Below are 9,973 nucleotides of genomic sequence, written 5' to 3'. Positions count from 1 at the left end.
TTTATATGTATTGAAGACTTTGTAATTTTTTCATAATCAAACCACTGTACAATCTACTTAGAACTACTTAGGCTTTTCTTAAAGCAGCCTGACATCAAAAGATTTCAAAAGGACAAATGTTGCTTTTAAAAGCTAACATACTATTTATGATTTTAAATGGCAGAGGTATGATTTAGCCTGCTTTATTGCAGATGTTATAAATGAAGTTTCACATAAGAATATTATTCTGTCATTGCTTTCCAGGTAGTTTCCACTGGCTTCATTAAAAGGCCTGAATGTAAAACAGCTGCAGAACCATGAATTGGGTCCTGGCTAGTGAAACAGCTCCATTTTTTTTTTATCACTTGACATGGCAACATGGCAGCTATTTAATTACACTCATACGAGAACAATAAATAAAAGTCATATGACCTTATGTTTAAACAAAATAAAATTCACTCATCCTTCTTAGCTAAAATGTCATTTCCCATTTATTTTTCTGCAATGTGGTTGCCAGTGTCCAATTTTTAGGCTCAGTGCACAACAGTGATAAGGTCAAAACCTGAGACATGGTGATGTGATTAGCCCTGTCCTAGGTTACCTCATAAAAATGTCTGCCACACAGCACATACATGCTCTGTCATGCAAGAAATATTGTTTACCAAAAGGTTCAACCGAACAGAGAGTTGCATGAACATGCAGAGGGTGCTACCCTGACTTTTTACATCCTCCTCTCAACTGATTTTTTCAAGAGAGATTCAGGTTGGGGGGACACGACAGAGTGGAAAGCAGAATTAAAATGGGTAAATAGAAAACAAAACTAGACACTCTGGAAAATCAAAAATTGATGTGGGTGGTCTGGCAGCTCAAATAACTATTGCAGGTGGCCTTATGGAGCCGAGGTGTGATTCATCAATCCCATAATACTTGTGATATGCAATATTTTCCCTGCTTCAGAATAGGCACCAACCCAAACAAAACCTGACCTGATGAGGTTTGGTTCACAGAGGTCTCATCTCTCCATGAGAATAGGTGGAGTTACAAGCATCAGTACCAAGCACTAATATGGTGCCATAGACAGAGACTTTATTTATCATGCAGAGAGTGAAAACAAAGACTTCTAATAGATTTATTAGTAAAAGGGAACAGAAGAATCTTGTATGGACAAACTGCATGTTCCCCACATCTCAGCTGCCAGGACTTCCTGCCCTCAGGCTTAGATATATTTATCTGGTTATAATTCAGTAAAGTTGTGTGATTTCAAGCCATTCCAAACAAACAATACATCTAGGATATCATTCAAGGATGTCCTGACAACACAATATTTCATATTTCAGTTTAAAATAAAAAATGGAGATGCTAATTAAATGTTCTCACAATGATGAGTTGTTCTTCTCTTAAATTGTTTTTATTAATTTTATTATTTTAAACAGTTTAAGGACTGTAAAAATTAAAATTATGACAGTTTTATCTGAATGAAATTACTGCAGCATGTATATCACTGGGAGAGAGAGAAAGGCATATGGAATATATATATATTCAGAGCTTGATTGTGCTGTTTCTTTGTATTCAAAGGCCTCTGACTTCACTGGAAATTTTACATATGTGACAGTTGCAGAAATGAGTCTTCAAATTGTGAAGAAATCAAATTTCCATGTTAAAGAGACTTTGTTTCTAATTTCACTTGGAAAAATCAGTTTTTCATATGTCACTCCATCTTGTTATTTTTCCAGCCTTTCTAAATATTAGCTCTTTTTATAAGTGAGGGACGCTGGGGGGGAGAGGGTGGGAAGAGAGAAAGTTAAAGAAAACAAAACAAAAAAAATAAAAATTGTGTTTACCAGGGGACAAATATGCTACTGGAACAAGTGTTTGGTGTTGAATGTACTGTCAGGAGTGAAGAGAAACATGGGTAATACCACTTGCACCCCAGTGCTCAAAATAAAATATTAATGGCAGCATTTCCTGAGAAATTAAATTACTAGACAAAAAAAATTCTTTAAAATATGCATTACACTGCCTTGCTGAAAGCCCTCACACAAATTATGGTCAAATTATTATCCTTTTGTCTTCGGCACACATATTTTATGACCTTGAGAGATGTTCTCATGTAAATGTCTGAGGTTTTCTTATTTAGAAATAGTCATATTTCTCACACACCCACTTGCCAAGGGAAAAAGCACAACCACTGGCTAGGTTTGAAGGGGAGAAAGTCAGCTGCATGTTTGTGGGAGTCTTTGGATGACCTGGGTTCTATTTGGCCCCCGCTTAAACCTGCAAAATTATTCAAATAGAAGTCATTCTTGACATGGGTGCACTGATGCCAAAGGGTTAAGTCTGATCAGGCCAGTTTGTCCCCAGCTGCACTGACAGACAGTCAGACTTAGCAGATTAAGAGAGTATTCTTTTTATTGCAAAGCTTCACAATGTCTTTATGGTTGATACTCAACCATTTGTAGTGACTTCTGGTTGTTAGGTAACTGCAGTTCTCACTAACCTGAAAACAAAAAATCACGATCAATTCTAACACTGTTGCTCCATACATGATACATTCTGGTTACTACACCTCCAAGAAGAATATAATTATCTGAAATACAATTAATTATCTCAAGTTTCCAAGGCACACTGTGCTACTGACATGAGGAAAAAAAAAAAAGATGAAAAAAGTTTCTAGATTATTTCAAAATGACAATTATGATGTAAAGGAGGGAAACATTATGGCTCATGTCTATACATTTTCTATTGCCTGTACTTGAATATATCTTAAAAAAAAAGTCCATTAAAAATTTCAATAACCTACCAATAAATTGAAATTGCTAGCATGTTTTATACACACTGGAATCATGTTTCAAGCAAGTTAAAGATACCTCACCAACCTCATAAGCAGTGAAGGACACAGCTTTCGTTTGCCCTGACTGTGTGACACAGGAACAGGCTTCCTCCTGCTGAGACTATGAGGGGGCTAAAACTTATCTTTCACTAATAAGGTCACCAAGAAGCACAGATATTTGGGACATAGACCTGCAATCGGTTGAACACTGTCAAATGAAGAAAATCTGTGTACCTCACGTGGTGCTCAGCATCTTGTCAAACACTGGTGTTCTGACTTCAGGTCAGACCAAGCGTCTGCCTCCTACTCTGCACTTTGCAAGAATGTCCCTAACACTGTTACAATTAAAAGCATATAAATAAGTATCTTCCACTGTCATAAATATTTTAAAGCAGCATTTTTCACTGTTATCCCCCATTTTCAGACAGAGTCCATTCTGCTACATTTTAAGGACTGTTTTGAAGAACTGATGCAAACATGGTTAAACCTAAGATCCCACAGCAGTGTAATAAATATTCATCAGTACTGCATTTGCCTCTATGCACTTCCCAAGCTTCAAAATAGCTAAATGACACAAATTTGTTACAGTGGTAACAGCAACACAATTATGGTTAGTGGCCTGTCGCTGCTACCATCCAAACTTCAGCTTACAATAACATAAAACTCTTGACAGGCCATTCATGGATCAAACTTAAAATATAAGGAAAAAAAGAGAAATGGTTTTAACAAGTGAAAATTTATGGAACTGCCAGATGACAAGCTAGCATATGGAAGAGAAAAATAAATGTACAGTGAGGGAAAAAATAAAGAAAGAAAGAAAGAACATGAGCATTGCACAGAGTTTTGATACATCCACACAATATTTACCTCGGCACTTCTAAACACCAATATGTTTCTTAAAGGCACGGCAAAAAATAAAGGCCCTGGGGGGATGTTCTCCTCCATGTCAGAGATCCAAAGTGAGATCAGGAGAGACTGAATTCATCCCACAGACACAGAATGCAGGATTTCTGCCCAGCTGGGCAGCAGGCAGCAACTGGCACTAAAGGTGGATGTCTCGGAAGTGAGCCCAGGGATGCATGAACCAGAGACCACCGCCCTCCCTGCAGGCAACTGCTGCCTGGTAGAGCAGCTTGCAGTCCCTGATCCATTACTAGCTGTTACACAAGAAAAAGGTGGGTAAAGGATACAACCTGGTGTTACTCATGCTCTGTGCTTGCTCTATGGACTGGGAAAGGAGGCAGAAGGAAAGAAGTGAAGGAGCAGGACAGGTAGATTTCCTCCAGTGAGTGGCCAAGAGCACCCAGGTCAGGCTCTAACCTACCCAGAATGAGTTTCTCTCTCTTCATCAGCTCTTTGGAAGCCAACACAGGCAAGCAGCCAGCCCAGCTACAGTGACCTTCCCAAGGTGACAGCCACTCATCCCCAGCCTCTCTACGAGGATGAATCAGGCTGACTGCAAGGACTTTAAGATCTTCTCAGGGATTATCTCAGGAACAGGACCCTCAGTGAAGAAAGAAGCACTCACCCATCTTCTCACAAAGGATTGAATATGAAAGTCCTACAACAGGGGCTTTGGCTTCTAAAACATATTTTTTAATATACATTCCGTGTGTTAGCACCCAATGAATTATTAACACAAATAATTAAAACGAATATATGGTTGTAAAAATAACTGAATAAAGTATATTTCATTATGCAGTATCCCTGATTTTTATGGTGTTTGTTTGATTACTCACTAATTTGCAAAATGTGATAATCTGCAGTATGCATCCCAGTCATTAGTGAAATCATACTGTACTTTAGTGAACAGGCTGATGAACTGACATGTTGCACCAGCAGTAGCAACAAATACCCCATATAGAAGGGCAAAAATTAATTAAAGGGCCTGATTCTTGTTCTTTTAAATGCCAGTTTACAACACTCGAGCAAGGAAGAGTAACCACTGACTTTCTGCAAAGGGGCTTATAGTCATATAAGTGAACATTAAAGTAAATAACAATCTGACCAAGGACACAGCTTTTTTTCACATATTTATCTCCTAGTATCTCTGATCTAATTTGGTGAGAATATTTAGGTGACACCTTAAAGACAAATATAACTTGGTATGAATCAACAGTGTAAGTTCCAACACCCAATTTTGAGAAACATATGTTCTCTTGAACAGATATACGGGTGTTATCATTGGCACAGCTATAAATAAATATTAAATCCTCATCAGTCAAAGTAAGGAGTACTCTAAGGTTTCACTTGCATCAGATAATAACACCTCTGGAAAAACATTAAGTCTAACTGATAGCATATTTATTATTTGACAAAAACTGTCTTACAAAATATTTTGTTTTAATTCCCAGATGATTTACATAATAGATTATAACAGCTGCTACAACAATTCCAAAGTTGTTGTTTTCTGAGAACTCCCTGAATCCTCTAACACTACAAGTGATTTTCCAGGTCTTTTTTTTTTTTTAAATTAGCATGCCTTGAGAAAATACCTCTGTGTATTTTCCTAGAACCACGCTAGCTATTGATCTCAGCTCCACAAAAGTGGAAGAATTCATAGGTCATTTCAAAGTCACCTGTTGAACTAAGGTTCAGAGAAGAAATATTTCTCCTTCACCAGCCTAGAAGCACTACAGACCAGAGGGCAGTACAATGGTTTTTTGCAGGGCACGTACGGCTGCAGTGCACAGCCAGAGCTGAAGCTCCTGGCAGATATCACTGTGTTTCAGCATTTTAATCTGAGCCCTGAAATCAGTGGTTCTATCCTGAGTTTCTTCTCAGGCAAAACTCCTCCTGAAGCAGTAGTAAGCCTTTGGTTTAATTCTAGCCACGTGCAAATTTATTTTGGGATGAGCGAATAATTAATCTATCAAAAGGTTCCATGGGACATTCCGAAAGTTGTGGTGAAAAATTACAGTCAGCGCAGAGCTGAGATGCTGCTTTATAGAATTAGCTCATAAAATAGTATCAAGTGTAATTGCATTCATGTTGTCACCATCTTTTTGTAAATCTCTAGAGATTTACAGCACCACACACTGGAGCAAGACTATCTAATATTTATAATGTTTTGTTATTTTCATCTACTTGGAACAAAACCTATAGACTTGCAGAAAATCCAACATGATGCATCAGAAATAGCAGTGTCCACTGGCAGGATTTATAGCAGTACACACAACGCAGGCAGACACAATACCACAGTAATTGCAAGCTACCAAACAGCTGCATGGCATTTACTCAAAATACTTTATGCATTTAACACACTTATTGAGCGGAACTTGAAATAGGCTCATTGTTTATTTGAGCATGTCAGAAGGGAAATTTTGTTTCTTTACTAGACCTACAGAGTATAAACAGATCTGGATTGTAAAGCCCTTTTATCATACAGGTAAAAATAATATTTTCACTAATGACAGCTTTGGCATGGGAAAAGCTAAAAGGCTTCAGAACTTTTCCTACAGTTTAACTCAGAGTCCTGCTTGGAAGAGGACAGCCAGATCGTTCTTGCAGAGCGCCCATATCAGAAGCAACTTGTTTACAGCCCTTTGAAACATTTAGAATTTCATCTTAACATTTCTTAATTTACGACCAGAAAAACCTAGGAGCATGCAGCTTTCTGATTCCTACTGTCAGCCAGCAGACAAACATTCCAGCAAGAGAAAAACAATTTCCTTGTAATTGGTGGGGTCTTAAAATACATGTCCGAGCTTCGTAAAGAGCATAGTACTGATATCAATGGGAGATTTGCCAAAGGAAGGCAGGAAGAATTTAGCCCTTTCTCTGCAACTAGTGACAACACTGCACAATTTTATATTGTTAGGATGCTTTAATTAAATGTGCTTCAGTACACAATAGGACTTAAAAGGAGAGAGTATCTAAATAAGCTAAGTTTGTAAGGGAGTCTCTAAGTCCTTTGCAAATTAGGGGAGAAAATTAAAAATTCCAGCAATACTCAGATTTTCTAGATAAGAAAGTCCACATATTTTTAAGTGGTGGGATTTTTTTTAAGAGCTGTGCTTTTTGCTAGAGTCACTAAGTATCATGAGAAGGAGAAATATGATATTAAGCAAGATCTGATGCTAAACTTATGGCTCCATTGGGAACAGACTAAAACCCACTTATAGCATACCCCAACAGAAACCCTCCATTTGCTATAGCAGTGTTTACTGCATCTGAATTCTCCTAGCAGAAAACAGCATTTTCACAGTCAAGGTCCAATATTAATAGGGAATTAGTTATTAAGGGGCATTTGTAGAACACTTCTCAGTTTGAGGGGGTGAAGGGGAGGGGGACCCTCATTGCTGTTATTCCTTGGCAAAGAAGGAAAAATACGGTATTCCGGTTAATTCTCAACTTTTAGTCATACAGCTGAAAGGTCAGATTACTGGAAAGGAACTGATTAAATATTTTAGATAGTTGCTGCATTCATACAAAAATACACCTTTATCTGAAAGAACCATAGTTTTTAAACATCCTAAAAGCAATCATTGCTCAGAGAAGGTGAACCTAGCGTATCTTTTCACTCAGCCCTGCAACCAGTTCAGCCTTCCTACCAGCACTTACATCCAAACACAGATCTTTTTGTGCCAGACACAAATCAATAAATTTTAATCTAGCTCAAGAACATTACCTCTAAATAATGTGCTGTAAACCAAAGCAAAACTAGAAAGATATGAAAAGTGCTGTACCTGTACAGTCATTTATACTGTGCCCGAAGCCTGTTCCAACTCAACAGGAGTCTCCCATCGATTTTCAGTCCCCTATTTCAGCCCTCATTGTGTTTTGCCAGTTTAATGTAGTTACACTTCCTGGTAGCCTTTGTCCACTGCTCCTTATAGGAACATTCAGCTATTTGCTATATGATTAAAAATATTTGTGGAAGCATGAGCCACGTAGCATTTTGATCAAACATACAGACTAAACAGCTCCTACAAATACCACAGCAGAAAGCTAATTCAGTATCACAAAATATTTTTTTATTTTAGTTTTTTTAAAATATCCCAAGTATTTTAAACAAATTAGCCAGACCATTCTACATGCTTTTATTAGGGATATTGACTTCAGTGAAAGTCCTGCCGCAAGCAGTAATGGCAAATTAAAATAAAAAACTAAATCGGAATGGATCAAAAAGATATGACTGACACTAAAATTGCCATAAGCAAATAACCTGCTTCACTTACCTGCGTGAAAGATTATGAGTTTGATTTAAACATAGACACTTGCATTAGGTATGCAACTGCCTGTGTTATAACCCCATTTCCCAGACCAAACCTGCCAATAATCAAAAGTCTAACGGCTCAACAACTCTCAATAAAACATAAAATTAAGAAAAGAAAAACCCAAACTTGAATAATTAAATGTATATTTTTATAAATAGGAAAAAATATCCTGCTGCTGTGATGCTGGCATTACATTTACGAATCTTGATTTATTAATCATATGCTATTTAGAATGTTTCTTGATTTGTCTTGCAGAGCTGGTCAAAATAGATTTTTATTCATCACTCACATTATCTAGCAGATGAGTATTTTGGGGTATTTCCTAGATGGTAGTTCTTTCAGATGTCAAGCAGAAACTACTTTTGCTCTGTTAGGATTTTTTTTAAATGTGCATTACCTTAAAACTTAAAATTCTACTGCAACCAGCCTCTGTTACAATGCTTCGTGCTAACTTGGGTGTAAATTTTCCCTGTTCAAGAAAGTCAAAGAAATGTGAAATTTTCAGTGCAAAATAATACCAATTTGCAGAAGGGAAAAAAGAAATTATATATATATATATATATATATATATGTTTTTCTTTCAGAGATATTACACCTCATCCAAGTCTATACCTAACAGGAGCTGTTGGAGCTTGCTTGGCCTGCAACCTGCAATGGTATCCTCTTGGGGTGCCTGTCCATTTTTTTTCCTACAAATTGTTAGTAAAAATCCACTTGAAATAAAATTGAGCAAGAGATGTACAGAAATATCTGAGTAGAGTGTTTATCAGCTTCTGAGGTGACCATTCTACATTCTGATTGTAAAATGTGAACAGAAAATGGGCCTGAGAAAGAATTCCAAACCTTACAGCATTTGGTTTATATTTTTGTACCAGAAGTGAAGTGTCTGGCACATCATTCATTTCCTCCTGGAAGGCGCAGATTTGAGGACATGTTCCACCCCACTCTAAGTTTAGAAAGTTTCAGAATAAAACGGAACTATTCCCAAAGTCCCTGCCCTCTAGGTCTGCCTTTTAGATAATGCAGTTTCTGAAGGCGTTGCTCAACACAGGCTGACTGAGGAGGAAAGGGGGAAAAAAAAGGCCGTGGAGGTGGGGGGAGCAAATAGCAGAAAAGCATATGCTTTTGCATTTCTTCTGAGTTTATTCAGAATGATATCCATCTGGGTGACACAGCCAGCTCCCCAGCAAATTAATGGTCTGATGATTCAGGGAAATGTAGAGCTGGGTTCTTAGTTGTAAAATGGATGTAACTGAAGAAGGGAGTGCATGGAGGTGACTCTAGTTTGGTAGGATAGACATTTTTCATAAATTAAGTTTAAATTTGGAAACAATAACCTCCTAATAAACTGCCAACGTTACAGCAGTTTTATTAAAACACATCTTCGAGTAGAGATCAAACTCTCTCGGGCTCAGCCGCGGAGCGCTGAGGGACCCGAGCAGAGGCATCAGCTATTAGCAGCGGCGACTCATTAGAGAGGGGGAAATTGCGGTCGGCTGTGAACTCGGCCCTGCTTCAGCAAAAGTTTGGCCTGAGGAGCTCAGGATCGGCCCCTCGCAGTGCCCCTTCCCCCTTCCGCCCCGCCGCAGGGAGGGAATGGCTCTCACCTCTTCCCGAGGGGAGAAGGCACAGGAGCCTGCGCTTGGGAAACGCTCCGTTGTCTCTAGAACAGCAATCCCCGGGCAAGCCCGCGTGGGCAGGGCAGCAGTATCCGCAGATGCTCAACAAATGATCGGTTAAAACACGAAACGCGGTTTCCTTCTCTTACTTTTCTTTTTTTTTTTTCTTTTTTTTTGGGGGGTGGGGGGAGGTGTGGCGTGGGGGTTTTGACAGCGACTTCTGCGGATTAAGCCTTCTCCAGAGTTTGCCCGTGCCTTGTCATGGGAGTAACGTCCTGCACAACTTAACGAGATAAACTGACAAGCTAATCAGGCGGGGCGGGGGG

This window comes from Chaetura pelagica, unplaced genomic scaffold (genome assembly GCF_000747805.2).
Source record: "Chaetura pelagica isolate M959 unplaced genomic scaffold, ChaPel_1.0 scaffold807, whole genome shotgun sequence".
In the NCBI taxonomy this organism is placed as follows: domain Eukaryota; kingdom Metazoa; phylum Chordata; class Aves; order Apodiformes; family Apodidae; genus Chaetura; species Chaetura pelagica.
This window is presented reverse-complemented; position numbering follows the sequence as displayed.